Raw genomic sequence first — 19,401 nt, 5'->3', positions numbered from 1 at the left:
GCATCCATGCATTTTGGAAATGTCGGAGTGCAGCGCTGCCAAATTTGGCGCAGCTCCGTGCTCTGACATTTCCTTCCAAATATGCCCCTAAGTTTAAGCACGCATTTTGTTGTTACAAAAAAAAGAGCAATAAAACGAAATTGCATTTTTTTGTTCAGTTCTACAAAAAGATTATAAACTTTCTCTTTTTCGTCAGGAAGACGCAACTTACTTTCTTTGAAATTACTGTTGGGAAGAAATGGGTTTCCTTTTAATACAGTAAAGAGCACATATTTCATGTAAGAATAAGACTAATATAGATTTCAAATTGATCACATAAAATACAATAACCACATATTTTATTTTTCTTTAAAGGTACATATTGCTTTCATAATGGCTGTATTTTTGGACACAACAAACAGACATATAGGGACATATGTATCATTATTGGAAATAGCGATTACCTAATTGCAATTTGCTGTGAATTGCAATTAGGTAATCGCTATTCCTAGTTGGCACGAAACTACCTACCTCATGAATATTAATGAGGTAGGTTGCAATTTCCGACCTGTTAGTAATCACTAAAATCACAGGGATGGTAGCCTGCTGGGGTCAGCAGACCACAATGTCTGTATTTGCTTTTAAATAAAGTAATAACTTTTTTTTTTAAATGCATCTGTTTTCCTTGAAGGAAAACGGGTTGCGTTCATAAAAGAAATTACGGTTTCTTTTCATTTTTGAAGAGCAGCCATTGGTCCTTGGGACTACTGCCTGCTTTGAAAAAATACTTTTGCTACCATTCACAAATTGGAAGAGGTCCCTCGTGGATGCCTTCCCACTTGCGAATGGGTTACCACCTACTTGAAGTAGGTGTTAAAATGCAAATGTTTTGCAACTGCATTTCGGTTGCAAAACATTCTTCCTTACGTTGCGATTCGGTATTAGGAAGGGACCCCCTAAGCACTCCCCTTCCTAATACCAAATCGGTATGCATTTGTAATTCCAAATTGTGGTTCGGTAACATGCTACGGAATCGCAAATTGGAATTCATACATAACAAAATGCATTTTACTGGTCCTAAACAGCCCAATTCTGTGAATCTGGCCATTTGCGACAGGTAAAATGCAGGATACATATGATCTGGATTGATTAGCAAAGAATCACATACAGGATGGTTTCACAATCAGACATGTATCAACTGTGGCTGCTGTTAAAAAAAAACTAAAACCAAAAGAAAAGATAGATTTTTTTACTAGCATGTGTAAAGTACAGTAGTAAATAATTCAAACATGGGTAGGTAGGCTCACCATTAGAGTGGTGTGTGTGTGTGTTTCTGAAGGTAAAATCACCAACAATGTCACTTTATAAGACCACAATAAAATATATGTTGCTGTGATCATATAAAAAAAGAAGTGTGTTACATATGAACGACTCTGCATAATATAGCGTTCTTTTAGCGGTCATGTGTGTGTCTTACCATGAAATCATTAGCACTGCTGCTTGCAGCTCCTTCATATCTTTTGAAATTTGTAGGCCACCAATGGAGTGATTCTGCGATCCCTGTAGTAAAACTAGCTCTAATTTCTTTACAATAGGCGACTTGTGAGAACCCAGTAGCCTGTTATAAAGAAATGAGGTCGGAACTCAACTGTAATAACTTAGTAGAGTTGAGCTCTTACTGCCAGATCCAGTAGCAGAGCAGAAAGGCAGGTCAGGTCACAGAGCATAACTAAACTACTCTATTTTTCTACCTTACAGTGACAAACAGAAAGGAGATATTTAAGACAACAGGTTTATTTTTTGCACTCCTTAGGTAATTACAGAAAATTTAGAATTTTTCTGCTGACTTCTACAAATTCTGAGCTACTGCAGCTTAAAAAAAAGAAGACTTGTTTTAAACTGATTCTAACATCTTTTTTCGCCACATATCTAACATCTTTTTTAAATGTTTAATTTTGCACTAGATATTCAATTTTGATTCTTCCTATTTGCAAACTTATTCTCTCTTCCATATGAGAGAGCTTCACAGCAAGAATGGTGGTTTGTGGGAAAAGTGATGGTGCGCCCATATTACAACTTAGGGGTCGACTAAGAGGCCGTTCGGAAGATCTCCGAATCAGATTCAGGTTTGCTGAATCCGATTCGGAACCCTTGTTTCTGCCCGAATCATACACATTTCCGAACGACCAATAACGATGCCCAGAAACCGTGAGGGGTGTCCGAATTGGTTCTGAAAGGCATTCGGCCAGGTCGAGTCTTTCGGAGCAGAATCGTACAGCTCTATGGGCTTGGTTTCAGAGGGAGCGATTACGATGAACGATTTGGAAAGCCGTCTTGATTCGGTTTGTCCAAACTGAAGCGGCTGTTGGAGTCTGTCTTTGGGGGACCGTAGCAGGCCCCCGTTCAACCGGGGCCTTCCTAATTGAGTCTGTGGGGGTACCCAAGAGACCTCCCTTTCAGACCATGCACAGTGTGGCAGGCACCATTGCGTGCCTGCCACACAGTGCATGATTCTCCCCAGCCAACCCTTTATTCAATGGGAGCCTGTGTTCTCGTTCGGAACACAGGCTCCCATTAAAGTAAATGGGAGTCCAACTGAATCGTATCTGGAAGCATCCGGATGCATCAAAATCGCTTGCTGAACTCCCCCGATCCGAGTCGTTCTGAAAACATTCCAGAACCGAATTGGCCAGAATGCTTTCAGGACAAGATTGTAATCGGCTCCATAGTCTGTGTATGCATTCAGCCCGTAATGATACAGTAAGCAGCCTCAGCACACTATCTATCCCACCCAGCTCCTGTGTTGCTAACCCACCCCTCCCTTCTCAGTGTTAATATTAATAATACGAATATGCCACTTGTATAGCGCCTGGTTACACCGACCGGTGTGTCTCCGCGCTGGAAAACCATCCTTCGGAAGGGGGCAAAGACAAGAAGCTAAGCAGAAAGAAGTTGTGCACAGGGCTCAAAGCTGGAAAAGCCAAGATTTCATTTTTTTCGGAAAGAGTTTTCTGAAGGCTCTGCTTGAATCGAGATAGGTAGAGAGTTCCATTTTTTGGCTGTCAATTATCCGAACGATCGCGCACCCATTCTGGCTCTTTGGCCTTTAGGAACCTTGACCAGATGGGTTCAGTTTGATCTAAGATGGCGGGCTGGATGATAAGGAATGAGAAGATGATGGAGATAGCTGGGGCCTTTACCCTGCAAGCTCCGATGACAATAGAATAGGGCTTTAAAGAGTATTCTTTTTCCAACTGGTAGCCAATGTAAAGTGTCTAGGGATTTCGTAGAACAAGCTTTTCTAGGAAGATTGAGGACCAACCGTGCAGCCGCATTCTGGATGTGCTGCAGCTTGTGCCGCATTTTTTTGCAGGTCCAAGATACAGAATATTACCGTAATCCAGCTGGGATGTTACGAGGGCATGAACCAAGGTTTTTCTAGCTGATAAAGGGAGAATATCCACATTGCATTTGCCCTGAGCCTCTCCTTTCTATATATTGTGCTTTCACACCCCTTTCATTTTTTTTAATTCACTGCTCTAAGACGAGCTTCCACCTTCATGAAATGATACAATAAAACTAAAAAAATGGCCGCCAGAACATCTTAAGGCATGCACATGCTTGCTTGGTAACACATTTGCACACATACATCATCATGCTGGGGTCGGCCATGCTGGCTTTTTTAATTTATTCCAATGCTGTTCATTATCATCATCAACAAATACTGCCAAAGTCAAAGGTCAGCTTTCAAAGGCGAGACCTACTGGCTTTGCTAATGCTTGTTTAGATTGTTTCTGGATCAGCACATGTTCTTTTGCTCTTTAAAATTAAATGTGAAAGTCACCTTTTTTTAAATCGACTTCTTCCCTAAGAAAGTAATACAATCAAAACTGATATGGTAATTTGAGTAAAGGACTGGAAAATGGGTCTGGCAATTGTATGTAAATATTAGAGGCAGAAAGGAAAACAATGTATATTTCTCAAAGCATCTAGCTAGAGTAAGGCTGGTGAAAATGCTCTAAATCAGAGGTTTTTAATCTGTGGTCCAAGGACACCTAGGAGATCTGAGGGGGTCTTCTCGGGGGGTCCGCAAATGTTTTACAAAACTAAATAATATTAAAATAAATCAATTAAAATTAATAAAGTATACACAAATAAGAGAGCAGCATTGGAAATGTGAAAACTTTGTCCATATTTGTTTGTGAATTACACAAAAAAATGCAATATTTTGGTACTGGTGTGGTGTATACTTACTTTTGTTTATTGTTTTGAGGTCCAAATCATAGCAATTGTGGAGGGTCCTCTGATTCAAGTAATGAGTCAGTGGGGATCCACAGAAGTCTAAAGGTTAGGAACCCCTGCTCCAAATCATGTAAACGCATGCAGTCATGCTTGCACATACACATAAATTCATACGCATATCTAGAGAAGTAGAGGTAGAGAAGTGTGGCTCAATGGTTAGAGCGGCAGACCCTGATGCAGAGGTCTGGCCCGGGACCAGGGTTCAATTCCCGCCTCGGCGGGTCTCGGGCTCAATTTCCTCGGACCTGATAATTCTCGCCTCGGCGCCTATTCTAATCGTGGGTCCCACTCTGCGACTCTGGGCAATAGCTTGCTTAATCTCCACAACGGCCCCCACAACGCTGAGGATGCCTGGCTTCACCTTGGGGGTGTGCAGGAGTGGACACCTCACAGGGAAAGGCCAGGAAGGGTTAATCGGCGGTATTCGTACAAGTGCTGAGATGCCTACGGGTAGTTGTGCGTAGTCAATATCTGGTACGGGTAAGTAACGCTCATGTGCTTGCCTGTTAAGGGGATTAATGTGATAAAGGGAAGGGGCGTTCTCTTCTGGTCTCCATAGGAAGTGTGCATATCTGCAAATCATGCATTTGCTGAGGGCTGGTGACATCATCATGGCCAACTTAAGAAATGCAGCACATAGAAACAGGACAGAAATGTTTACAGCGATAAGTACCGTAGATTTTGCAGATAAAAGCGAGATTTGCCGTTTAAGCAAAGGTTGCAAAGTTGGACTTGATTTTTTTGGGTGGGTGGGGTATTTGTGGGGATATGTGTTTCTGTCTGTATTTGGTCCAGGTGGGTGGAGTCTGGTTTTCTTTGGAGGGTGTGAGATTTTGAAAGTAACACATGTGTTTTTGCTCCAGGGTAGGGCTCTTGAGTCTTGCTTTGGGACATGAGGCATGGTGTGTGTGATGGATGTATGTCAGTACAACGCGATCTTTTTGATCGCAGTACTTTACAACGCGGTTTTCACAACACAAGTCGTTACAACGACTTGCGTTGGAGGGCGCTGGATTGAGGATTAATTTAATTTTCTATTCTAACTCCCGCCCACGTAACAGTAGGGAAGGTGTTGGAATAGAAAATCAAACTATTCCTTAACCAAGAGCGCCATCCAGCGCAAGTCGTAGTAATGACTTGAGTTGTAATGGCTGCGTGGTAAAGGTCGTGCGGTGTAAACACCGCGTTGTAAACGATGTTTCCCGTGTGTGACTGGCGGTGTGGGTGAGGTCTTCGACCCATCAGAGTTAGGGTAGCATGTGTAGCTCACTCATGGTAAGGCATGGTGGCAATGGGGCAAAGTGAGAAGGTGATGCAGCCCAGTCCATATGATGCTGGTCTTGGCCATAGGGGGTAGTCGTGTAACGAAACTCGAGGGGTCTCCCTGCAAGGCACGTGGAAGGGACCCCTCTGGGCTCAATCAGGAGCTCTGAAGCCAGAAAGCTGTGCTGAGGGGGCCCCCTGGAGCTTGGGGCCCCCCACACCGAGGGGTCTGCGGGGACCTGTGTTACACCCCTGGGGGAAGTCATCCATTCAAACCCTAGAACTGAGCTGTTGCAATGCAGCCTTTCTATCTCACAGTTGTGTACTCAGGTTGGAGTGATTGGACATGAGGGGTCTAACTTGGGCAGCACTTTGAAGCCAGAGTCAATGCCATCTGGTTCAGGTGGTAAAGTCTCATATTTCATATCTATTTCTCTAGTATAGTTCTTCTCTGTGACTTCATAGACGGATCTGTCTTAATTGGGGTAGGTCAGCACAATATCCCATTTCAATCATTCTTACATATCACCAAACAAACTCACCCCTCAGACTGAGTATCACATACACATCTGGCCTTATTCAATAGTCCACTAAGTTTTTAAATGATAACCTCCCACCCTGGCATGCTCAGATCCTCTGATCAAAGACTTTGGGCCCGATTAGGATTGCGGTGAATCTGCATCCTCTGGGCAGGTGGAAGCCACCGCCGGCCCGGAGGATGCGGATTCACCGCTGCGGTGAGAGGAAAGACCCCTCGCCAGATTAGGATGGCAGGGGGGTCATCTGCGGAGGGGGAGACCGTCCGCCGCTTTTCCGCCGCGGTCCTGTGGCGGAAAAGCTCTAATATGGTGGCGGTGTCTATCAGACACCGCCAGCCATATTAGGATGCATGGGGAAACATGCTTTTCCACGGCGGGTTTTCCGCCATGGAAAAGCATGTGGTCTTTGGCGTTTGGAGGCCCGTTGCGGGCCCCCAGGGTGTCGGGGGTGCACATGGGGGGTACCTATGGTACCCCCCAGCATTTACATGCACAAAGCGGCAGGCACCGCAATGTTAAAAATACAGGATGTGACCGCCAGGGTGGCGGTCACATCCTAATTCACACGGAGGGAGTGCCGCTGCCCCTGCGGACAGTCCCTCCACCTCTGGGGTGGCGGACGGACGCAGGTCCGTCCGCCATCCTAATAGGCCCCTTTGTTTGGTCCCTTCTCTTCATGGGGATAAAGGGTTGTACCTCCTCTGTATTAGCAGCACTCGCATGGAACTGTCTAACCTAATAGTTTTCTATCTGTTACTACCCTTAGTTCTGATTACCCTATTCGTTTAGGCTAATGCAGTGGCGGCACTTCTGCTATGGCGGAGGAGCGTCGCCTCACTGCTTTTAAGCAGTGTGAAGAAGAAACATAAAATGCTAACTTAAAGTCATTATCATTTTATGCTTCATGTCCTGCTGCTTTGCAGGAGGACAGGTGGGTGGGGCTGCTCTGCTCTCAAAGCAGGGCAGGGGAGGAGTGGTTTGCCCACTCCTAAGTGGTCAGCCCTCTCAGGCCGCCCAAACCAGTCATGCACACTTTCCCCCTTCTCCATGCATGCTGCATTACAGCCTGCATGGAGAACATGCCCACCCGACCAGACCCTGGCTGAGCACCGTGTCACGACGCTCAGAACAATCATAACGCTGCATTGCAGGATTTTGATTGGCTTAGGGAGGGGAGGCTAGCTGCCTGCTTCCTGTTCCTGGAGTCTGAGAAAGGAGAGCAGGAGCAGAGACACGGGACCCGGCCTAACGGTAAGTTTAGTTGTTTTTTTAATTCCCGCCTGTGAGACACCCCCCATGACACCCCCCCTTCGCGACACGCACGCCTTCCTCCCCACCCGTGAGCCATGCCGGCCGCCGCTGGGCTAATGCTCGATGCTATGAAATTCTTGGGGTAGGTTGCATGCACTATAAAGTCTAACTACCTACACTAAACTAAACTAAACTGCACCAAACTAATCAGAAATAATCAGAATTTTACTGAATTATGAAAAGATGGCAAGGCCTGGTTACTGTGGATGTGGAATTGCCACACTTTGTTGACCGCAGACGGCAGGGCACAGGAGAGTTGTCCCGTGAGAGTTATCCTCACATAACCTGTCCCCATGGCTTCTCGATGCTGGTGCTTAGCTCCCCGGGGACGCGCTGTAAGCTAGCAGTGCAGTCAGGATAAGCAGCGGATAAGTGGGATTAGGAGAGCTGCTTATAAGGAGCCACAGCTGTTAATCCCTAGCTAATGGGCCCTTGAGGGCAGCTCCTGCCTCACTGCCTGTGGTCACTGAGATGTTTCCTGTATGCTGTCTGGCAGCCATGTCACTGGTCTGATTAAAAAGGAAATGATGTCATTGACATGCCCTACAGGTGTGATGCATTTGGAGCAGCCCCTGGGGGCCTTGCACCACTGGGAGGACATCTTTACACTTCCATGAAGGAGGCAGGAAAGGAGAGGTACCTGGGAGCTCACCACCAATGAAGAGAGAGCAGGCTCTGTAAATACATCATTCTGAGAAATGCATGTATCAAGTAATAGGACAGCATGCAATCAACGAGCAGCCTCACCTGAATTGCTGTAGGTTCAATAGAGCTAAATATGTTGCTTTGCTGCCACTTCAGAACGGATGTATGTCGTTACTACGCATGCTTTGACAACGCATGCCTTTACCATGCAACTTTTACAACACAAGTCATTACAACGACTTGCGTTGGGGGCGCTGGATAGTGAATAGTTTAATTTACTATTCCAACTCCAGTCCCCATGGATTGTAGGGAAGGTTTTGGATAGTAAATTAAACTATTCCCTATCCTACACCGCCCCCCAGCGCAAGTCGTTGTAACGACTTGCGTTGTAAAAGTTGCGTGGTAAAGTTAGTGCGTGGTAAACGTTGTGTTGTAAACGCTGTTCCCCCTTCAGAACACACCAATGTACAGAAAGTCTTACAAACTGCACGCCTATGGTCACGTCTGTGTCAGCATAAAGCAGAAATGTCTAACTTAAGTTCATGAAGTCTGGATCCATGCCACCTTTAAAGATGTCCATATAAGATACATGTAAATACAGTGGGGCCTAGTCAAAACCTACATTTTGTACTACCACAATACTAGTACTAATGTACTTCAAAATGCTATTCACTAACTTACGTGTGGAGGTCTCTGCCTCCACCTCTCCTCTTTTCAGTGCGCAGCCATCAGTGCACACATACACCTACATTTTAGTAGTAAATGTGGGGAGTTGACAGGCGGAGAGGCTGGAAAATGGGGAATATTTATTGCTAAATGGGAGGGATTTAGGAAGCAGTTGGGAGGGGTTAAGGGATGAATAGCAAGGGTTTTAGGAAGAAACATGCACTCATCCGCAAAAGAGTAAGCCCATTCCTATTCACAAACTGCATTCCTAAACTTACTACTGCCATAAAGAACCCTAAACAATAATAAATGTACTCCAGATCAAACCAAGAGTAAATCTGGCACCACACATGGCTAATCACTGGTAGTGCAACACCCTCCCATAAAAAATAATGGAGGCAAGGACTGAAAATAACACCTCTTAGGAAATATATTAAATTAATTTGACTTTTTTAAAACATATGTTTAATTAGAGCTTAAAAAGCTATGCATAACAAAAAAAAATTATTATTAATTTATTTTTAAATATGTTATCCTTGATTTTTTTTAAACTCTGGATATAACTTTTAATAGTTTTAATAAATAAATATTAACATACACTTTAGGTGGATTAAAAAAAATATTTACAAAATAATTTTAATTTAATATATTTCAATGAATTATTTAATTCAAAATTAAGTTAACAGTGCAAGGGCATTTTTAAAATGGTGTTCTACATTGGAAATAAATATATACAATGAACTTATATTATTATTTAACACTAAAATATTTTAACAATTGTTAAATAATAAGTGTAATAAACCTTTTACAGTTCACCTATACTTCACCACTGGCAGATATCTGCCCAGGTAATTGTGATCTCTGCCCATGCTAAACAGTTGCAAGTAATAACTTTACACTGAAACTAGGTTCAACCTATGAAGTCAGAGGGTGGAGGCATGTAAGCCTACTCTTTGTAAATTTACACTAGTTAACACTGAGGGGAGCACACATTGTGGACTGCATGTACCATGATGCAAAGGAGCAAACTTTTCATGACCTCCTCTACCATTTATCAAGCGTTCCTAATGTTCCTATTTTGTAAAAATTGCATTCTGGCCCATTGATTACACTTCATCTGGCCCAAGCCAGAAAGTACGGTCTGGGTTCTGAAAATATGGCCCAAGCCAGAGATTCCGGCCCAACTGCGGATGTAAAAATATGACTCGTACATGACCTCTGTGAATACCAAAAGTCGTAAAGTTAGACTTTTTCTTAGATTGCCTTTCTAAATCGACCCCATTATTTTTTGATCCATTTTGAATACAAACCAACAGAAAAATGTGCAAAAACTGTATTTTCCCCCAAATCTGCATTAACAAAGAGGTAAAACCAACTCTGTTGATCTCCCTGCTCTAATTAGGCTATTCTTTTCAGGCCAAACCTGTGACTTGAGCAAAAGTAATAACTCCCATGCCGTGGCGTTCAACGGAGCAGCGGAGGGCTGTACAGGGTCAAAGTTAAAGATACAGTCAAAGAGTGATTGGAGGGATAACTGGGTTCTGCAAATAAATTGGACTTTTACTGCCTTGTGAAGGGATGTTTTTGAAGAGGCGTGTCCTGAGCTCTGGGCCAGCCCTGAGAGATGCTGTTACATATCCTGAAGGAATGGCCTGTTGCCTTGTTTCTTTCTCTTTTGTACTTCTTCGCCTCCAGTCTGATGGTGTACCAATAGTCACCTGAGCTGGTGATCTTTCCAGCCATGAGGGGCAGCCATTGTGATGGCTTTGTAGATGATGATGAAGATGAGTCCTCTCACAGTGAAGGTGATGGGGTCATATTTCTTCAGGCCCTTGATGAAGTGTAGGGTGCCACTACGTGGGGGCGAGAGTGGAGTCTGGGAGGCCTTGCAGGAGCAGGGCATGGCCACCATCTCTATGCAAAGGTAGGAGGGCTTCAACATCTAATCTGACATCACTTTTTTGAGAGAAATAGTTTCACTTTCTTTAGCAGAGAGAGCTGGTTCCAGGTCATCTTGGTTTCCACTGATGGGTTCTTTGATGGTGAGGGCGGTGCCTGGGTGAATCTGAGCGACTGGACATTTATGTGAAAGGTCAGTTTCAAATACATCCAGGTTCATGTTGTTGAACCAGGTGTGGACTAAAGGTAGCTTGTTGCTCTTGACAACTACCAGAAATTCTGTTTTGGTGGGGTTCAGCTCTGAAAACAAGGTTACGTAAATTGCAAGGTGCTTTGTCGCTGCACTACAACATGGATGTTCTGTGAAGAGAGCTTCTCAAATACAGCTCCTTCCATGTGACTGGTGTTCACATGGCTGTCCAGGTGAGGGGGAGGGGCTGAAGGTGGGTGTAGTGAAATTCGCCTTTCCACATGGTCTCCCCAGATAGTTTTGCTTTAATGGTCTTGGATAACATTCTTATTGTGACTCTGGGCAATGAGAAACTGCTGGAACAGTTACCAGTGCATCTGCACCAGCCTGTAAAGGTAGAGAAAGATTGAGTAACCCCAGGAGCTCCAAATGAAGGGCCCGATTCACAGAATGAACTTAAGACTCAATCCTAAACTTACTACTATTTTGGTATTCACAGAATGCGCTTGCTACTTTTGGCATTCACAGAATGAACTTACTACTTTTGGCATTCACAGAATGAACTTACTACTTTTGGTATTCACAGAAGTTAGGATTTTGTCTTAAGGACAGACTTAAGACAGACTTAAGACAGACTTAAGGCAAAATCCTAACTTAAGTCTGTCTTAAGTTTGTCTTAAGTCTGTCTTAAGTTTGTCTTAAGACAAACTTAAGACAAAATCCTAACTTCTGTGAATACCAAAAGTAGTAAGTTCATTCTGTGAATACCAAAATAGTAGTAAGTTTAGGATTGAGTCTTAAGTTCATTCTGTGAATCGGGCCCGACATGTTTAACTCCTCAATTAAACCACAGTAATATAGGGCAAGAAGTGGACCAGCGGCTTAAGAGTTAAATGTTGAAAAAAACTACTTTTGACATCAGCTAAGACACCTGCAATTAAAACTTTGAGGATCACAAAACCTGGGTGCATAATGTACAAAACTGGGACATAAATAATAATTTAAATTATTACGTCTCTGCAGTGACAGAATACAAAGCAGTCTTTCACTGCAGAGGCTGTGATAGCTTTATCCAATGGTAAAATCCTACATGTCAATAAAAGCCATTTTTTCACAGGTATAATTAGAAAACAGCTACAGAAATCCTGCATGCACCATTGTAACGTTCATCAAAAATCTGTGTCAATAATATAGATTTTTGCTAAATATGCTGCAAAAAAGTATTTTAGTAAAAGTTGCTTTTCTCCACCTGAGAGCCTGAGTGGTGATTAAATCAGTTCTGCCAGACTCTCTCTTCTTCAGTATCAATAATTAACTCTTTTATGAGATTTGAAACAAAAGGCCTGAACTGCCAGAAGCTTCCTGGAAGAAATTGAGAAATGTATTACATGCCATCCACCTCTCATTGGCTTGAAGCTGGCATTTTGCAGAGCTCAGTATGAGGGAGGTCTTTGATGGTGGCCTGCTCCCAGCCAACCTTTTTTGTCTCAAGAGTGGCTTCTGGTGGCTGTTATTGGCAATGCACATTGATATACATTGACGTTTACACACAAGTAAATAATCCACTATTAATAATCCAGAATCTCAGAGTGGGCACACTTTTGGAGAGCAAAAGGGACGATTTCTTTTTTTGAAAATTCTGTAAGCAGTTGCAGAGCTGTTATGTTTTCCATGTCCATACATCCAAGCTAAGTTTTTCTACATTCTGCGGGGCAGATTTACAAAAACGGGCGCATCCCTGCATATCAGCAGGGATGCACCAGTTATTGTGCGCCATGCCTCCGCCACCATGGATGCGCTGCAGTTACAATACGCCGCACAATGGGGCAAAAACGGCACAAATGCGTGACGCATCATTGCCGTAAAGGCGGCACATTGCTGGAGTTGCATCGCAAGCGCGACGCAGCTCCAGCAATGCTCTGGGGGGCCCTATTATTACAATGCTGCATCAATCCTTATGCCTGCTTCAAGCAGGCGCAGGGTTTTGACGCAGCATGGGCTCAAAAGTGACTGAGTGAAATCTTGTAGATTTCATTCAGCCACTTTTAGGAGGCGTTTCTGCGCCGGTACGCACACCCACCCCCCTGCGCAGGAAAGCCTCCTTCTGGCGCAGAGCTTTACATCGTGACGCATCTCCCATTTGCATCACGTTGTAAGTACCCCGCACCATGGCACATCTTTTGCGCCGCCGCTGTGTCACAAAAGCGTAAAAGGGGCGCAAGGGGCTTGTAAATCTGCCCCTGGTTCTGACATCTTTTTTTATCCTTGGATACATTCAGTACACCACAGAGTGTATGAGAAGCTGGAAGCTTCTGGAATTTTTGAGAGCTCTCCAAGTGCTGGAGTTTGAATAATAACAGCATCTTGTTGTTAATAGAGTGCTTCACACCACATCTGTCATTTCTAAGCACTGTGCATACAAAGTGGAACTGTTACCCACATTAAAGGTACTGAAATGACTGACATTGGAAGGATGGAAGGCTGAATCAGCCATGCTGGGGTTTGAACTCGTGGCTAACAGATCTCTGTATGTTTCAGGTTCAAGCGTTCAACCCATTGGACCTCTCAGTTGATTTAGATAGAATATGATGTATTTTTATAATCATACCAACAATAAGGAAAGTGGTTTGGTCACACAGTCCTATACCCTTGTGCTACGAATGTCATTCAATCATTCATTCTCATTGAAGCTGTAATAGAGGGGTTAGGGATCTGTGTTGTTCACAGCATCTCCAACAGCTGGGTCTGGGCAGGGCCTGTAAGACTGCTTTATTTTCCTGCAGATTCTCATTAGGCTGTTTATAACAAAGATGGCAGATCAAGCACAACTATCTTTGAAATGAACTGATAGGCTGGTATGCATAGGCGCTGGACGTAGGGGTGCTGGGGGTCCCGCAGCACCAACCATTCTGGAGATCAGAAGGAGAAAAAGCAATACAAATGTCTTTAATTTTGTTTGAATGTTGTCAATTACAGGAGGTGTTCAAAGAGAGAGGTCAAATGCCAAGCTGTGTCTTCTGGCAAATGGCTGCTTATTCTTTTCACATGAAGATTGGTGTTTACGTTTCTTTCTTGAACTGCAAAGTTGGAGCATTTTTTAAGATGAACTATCAGACAATCTTGCTCAAGATAAATTAAACACCTGTAAATTAACTGTGCAAATGTTTCAAAATGTATCAGCAGTTAGAAAAGCAAAAATGTTTTTATTTTTTTATTTTTTAATCTGTGGATTGATGAAAATGAAGATTTTAATGGGATCAGAGCAGACTTAGACACTTAGGGTCCGATTCACAGAACTAATGTAAGACAAAATCCTAAACTTACTACCATTTTCGTATTTACAAAAGGCACTTACTCATTTTGGCATTCACAGAAGTTAGGACTCCTAACTTTAGGACTCCTAAATGCCTCTGTGAATACCGAAAGTCTTAAAGTTAGGATTTTTCTCAGTTTAGGAGTAGTAAGTTAGGACTCCTAACTTTAGGACTCCGGAATGTCTTCTGTGAATACCGAAAGTCTTAAAGTTAGGATTTTTCTCAGTTTAGGAGTAGTAAGTTAGGACTCCTAACTTTAGGACTCCGGAATGTCTTCTGTGAATGCCGAAAGTCTTAAAATTAGGATTTTTCTCAGTTTAGGAGTCCTAAAGTTAGGAGTCCTAACTTCTGTGAATACCAAAATGAGTAATTGCCTTCTGTGAATACCAAAATGGTAGTAAGTTTAGGATTTTGTCTTAGGTTAGTTCTGTGAATCGGGCCCTCAGGGCCTGATTCAGATTCCGGCGGGAGGGTTACTCTGTCACAAGTGTGGCGGATAACCCGTCCGTCGTTTTAGAAGTGCCTTTGGCTATGATGCACTTGTGATACTGCTGACAGGACCTCAGTCATGCTTGTGACAAAGCAACCTGTCCACCAAACTCTAAATCAGGCCCTTAAAGATGCGCAACTGATAAATATTTTCTGAAACCCAATTTTCTCACATCCTCGTTTGTCTGCTTTGGACACTGTTAGTGTGAATTTTGTGGCTATTTCAATGGAAAATGTTTTGTTAAATTAATTGATTTGCACAAGTATGCTTTAAATTGCACCACCAGCTACATAGCACACAGACACTTACTACCCCTGCTGAATGGGCGTGGCTCATTTGCTGCCCTAGTTATTTGTGGGAGGCTTGGATTTTTCGGTGAGCAATCATCACAACGCGGGCATTACCACGCGCTGCCATTACGACGCTGCTTTTACAACGCAAGTCGTTTCAACGACTTGCGCTGGAGGGCGCTGTTGGAAAAGGAATAGTTTAATTTTCTATTCCAACACCTTCCCTACTGCAACGTGGGCTGGAGTTGGAATAGAAAATAAATTATTCCACTATCCAGTGCTTACAGCGCAAGTCGTTGTAACGACTTGCGTTGTAAAAACAGCGTTGTAATGCACGCGGGGTAAAAGCCCGCGTTGTAATGTCATGCAGCCGGATTTTTCACACTCCTATGACTACAGTGGTGATTAGATGGCAGCTCTGCAAATTGTTCCAGTACCACTGCTAGTAGGTTAGTTGTTCTACTACATTTGTCTCTTGTTTCTTTGAGTGAGAAGAGTCCTGAATGAATTTATTCATCTGAAATCCAATTTCACGATTATTCACATTTTCTAAGTGTGTGAAGTGTTCTACTTTATTGGAGCTGCTGTAGTGTTGTTTGTAATAATGAACCAAATCTAGGGATCATGAATATGAGGTGAAGTGGAAGATATGACTACTATTTCATTTCCCTAAGGGGCAATGCTGATAAAACAAAGTCCTTTAAGTACATAGGTCTGTTTAAAACATTTGAAAACCTGCTTAAATATTTTATACGAAATGTCCAGATAGATCATTAGCAAATGCAGGTAGTTGAAGTGGAAAGTTCCCAATGAGTAACTGAGTGAGTGGGTGGGTGAGGGCATGCTTATATAGCTGCCATATTACACAGCAACCCAAGTCGAAGTACTGATCCTCTAAAGAGGAGGCAGGAAGGGCACACAGGGACAGGTGCCTGCAGTTATGGCAGTACAGTTGTCGGTGTCTATGCATTTGTTTTTTTAGAGTCCACAAACATAATAGCCTCTTTATTTCTTTATTTGTTCATAGATTTCTTTACTATTTAGCAGTTTATAGGGTGGCCCTGCACGATCAGGTGTTAGCTGTGTGTCAATAAACTTAAAAGGAGGAGCTACACAGATAAGAACAATGATAATCGATACATTGGGAACCCTAACCTTGCCTCTAATCTTGACTACTCTGTCTCTACTCTCTACTACTCACTCTCTACTCTTCTGCCTCTCTACCTCTCTCTACCACTCTCTACCTCTCTACCTCTCTACCTGTACCTCTCTCTACCTCTCTACGCGCACACATATGCACACATATATATATATACATCTATATGCATGTATACATATGGGTGTGTATATATATATATATATACATACATACATATATAAACATATACACATCTGCATATCTATATAAATACAAATATAAATGCATGCATACATATACATATATGCATACATATGCATGATATGTACATGGAAGTTTGAAAAACACTAATAAAAGCAAAGCTAAAAAGCCACCTAATTACAAACAGAATTGCTTTAACTTAAACGAGGGCAAGACCTATTGCATTTTCAATGCTTGTTATTTACTGAGGGCATACATGAGTGAGAGAACAAAGTGTGGTGACCTGCTATTGCGGTCCTTGAGGGGGTCCAGAGTGTTGTGGTCTGGGGCACCAAATCACTTGTCTCTCTGGAAAGGTTAGGAGGGCAAATGAGGCACTATTAGCTAGTCGGATTTGAGCCCAGAGGTACTGATGTGGTATTGGGACTCAGTACCTACATACTGATGTTCTGTTAGCTTAGTTCTGTTTCTGAGCATAATCCCTGCAAAATGGCACCACCAAAACTTGGTCTGGCACTTATTCACAGGTCTCCTCAGTAGTGCTGGTGTGTGCCCACAGTATCCTTACACCTACCACGGGACACGTCTGTGGTATTCGGGATTAACCCTCGATGGTGTATAAGAAACGCCTAATTCTGTACGTTTTTCAAGCTTGAGAGTTTAAAGATTTTTGTGTTGCACTTTATTTCCATACTGTTTAGGTCTCCAACCTTTTCTGTAGTGAGAGCTACTTCTGCTCAAGGGAAGTCTGCCCGAGCAACTAGCAAATGTTATAACTGTAAAATAGGGACTATACTATGACCACCCTAAGCAGGATTATCAGAAGTTAGCACTCAAGTATTCCAAGTGCGGGTAACAGCAGAAATGCCGGAAAAAAGTTCATTAATATAAAATGCCTCCACCTTACTTATGAAGTAACATTCAAATCTTGACATGCCCTAAAGCACAAAGGACATAAGTACAGCAGTAGGTCTCCCCAGCTCTGCTTGATTTATCATTCATCAGTTCCTTAAAATGCACATTTTTCTTTCAAATACGACTTCCCGTTGTGGGTGAACAAACTCAATTTTCCAGTATAAAACCCATTTTTGAAAACAAAAGCTGCCTTTAAAATATCTGTTTTCAGATTTTAGGAAATGTGCAGTCCCAAACCATCAGCTTGTCATTTTCATCAAGTACTCCCATGTAAAAATGCCTCATATGGACAGACTATTTTGAATACCCAGGTATTACAGTCATATGTCATGGATGCTCACCACAGCACCACGGATGCCTGTATTATGCCAGTAATGACCACCATTATACTAGGGCCACAGTTGTGCCAAGGCTGGAAACCAAAAGGGTCAGGGCACCGACCATAGTCATGACCATTATTATGCCAGAAATAGGTTAATGTAGGCCAGTCATGCTCCTAGTATGTAAATGATGGCTGCCAGTATACCACATCCAGACCAAAAATACCCCAAATAGTCAAGGATGACCATTGTTATGCTATTGGAACTATTATGCCAGGAACAAGCACAATTATGTCAGAGATAACACCCATATGATGGGGGCTAGCATACACATTTGGTGGCCCTTGATACCAGGCGTAGCTTTCAGGAAGCAATAGTATTTATTATGGACGCACATAAATGCTGAAGAGTTTCGTAATTTTCTCTGGTCTGGATCATGCCCTGTTCTCCTTAGGTCTTGAGCTGCTCATGCACCCAACTGACACATTTTCACTCTGACTCCTGCAGTCCCACACTTTGGTGGCTAAGCACTGATTACTGCTCAGGCTACTCCTGCCATGCTCCTTTTATGGTCCACAGTTCACGCACATGTTGTGTTTGATACAGCAGGGACTAAAACATGGTCAGTCTCCTTGTAGCTTAGTTATATTGAGCTTGGATACAGACTGTAATGTGGCAGGCCATATAGGCTGATACAGTGTGTGTCTGAGTGTTAGTAAGAGTTATTGCCAAAGGTTCGGCTGGCTGTTACTTCAAGGGTCTTAAAATGAGCAGTGCTACCTTTTTCAATAGGCATCTACTCTCTGAATTCGATACTAGGCTTGACTTCACCTTTGAGAGCTACTTTGAAGGTGCTTGCGAGCTACCAGTAGCTCCCAGGCTACTCGTTGGAGTCCCCATATGGCAGTGCCGCAACATATTGTTTTTTCTCTCAATTGCAGACCTGCTGTCCATGCACATGCAACATGGTCTTCCTATTGCAGGTGGTCCTTTTATCTTTGTGGTGGAAGCAGATGCTGCTTACCGCTTTGAAGTCTTTTATTATTGGGTCAAATATCCAACTCTTGATGCTAATTCAAACACATTTCATAAATACAACACTCCGGCTGCACCAAATCTATATACAGCGTATGACCTCATTGAAATACCTTTGTCTTACTGCGAACACCATAATTGGTTCCTTGGCGACCGTCCACAAGTACCTACACCTGTAGCTTTAGCTGGATATACACTGTACCGTGATTATGGATAATCAGAAACTTGTCCAAACACGAGTCTTGTACCATGATCTAGTTGCTTTATACAGACGGACACTTAACTCTGTTTGTTTTGCGTACCTGTTGCCTCGGCTATCAAGGGATGACCTGCAAGGACAAGGCCAGTTGCCTGCAGTGCCTGCAATAAGTCCCTTAGTTGTTCATTCAGTTATGGACAAACAACCCACTAATCAAGAGAAAATTCCATTTTGGATCACCCCAAAAAATCACCCAAATTCAAACTGTGTTTCCCCTTACGCGACCACAAGATGAACACAGTATTTTGATGATGTGCATACCCAATGGGATGGTTCCCGATATTGTAGACTGCAACACCTGGGGCAATGTTTTTGCCACTGCCTATACTATTTGTCAGTTTTGCTCAACGTACTCAAACAGATACAGAATGGCTGTACGACGGAACAACGCAGGGAAATAAGTTGCAAGCCTTAACCATGCATTATTTAGCACGCATTTTCTTTACAACGTGTGTGTTTTTACAACAGATGCCTTTACCACACATTGTTTATTCATTTAAAAACAATGTATTTGTGGAGGGAGACCCCCGCACCTCCAACTTCACCTAAATGTGTGATAAAGGCAGTTCTTGAGAAAACACACACGTTGTAAAAACGTGAGTGCTTAAAAATGTGCGGTAAAGTCACAACATGGTAAAAACCTTG

At 43.0% G+C, this 19,401-nt stretch overlaps 1 protein-coding gene across 1 annotated transcript in view; it reads right to left on the bottom strand.

Annotated features, from left to right (window-relative positions):
- The window catches only part of CASR (calcium sensing receptor), a 282,126-nt gene that overhangs the window by 240,138 nt on the left and 22,587 nt on the right, over positions 1 to 19,401 (bottom strand). The gene's annotated exons all lie outside the window — the stretch shown is intronic.

Source organism: Lissotriton helveticus, chromosome 8, assembly GCF_964261635.1.
Source record: "Lissotriton helveticus chromosome 8, aLisHel1.1, whole genome shotgun sequence".
NCBI lineage: Eukaryota > Metazoa > Chordata > Amphibia > Caudata > Salamandridae > Lissotriton > Lissotriton helveticus.
This window is presented reverse-complemented; position numbering and strand designations above follow the sequence as displayed.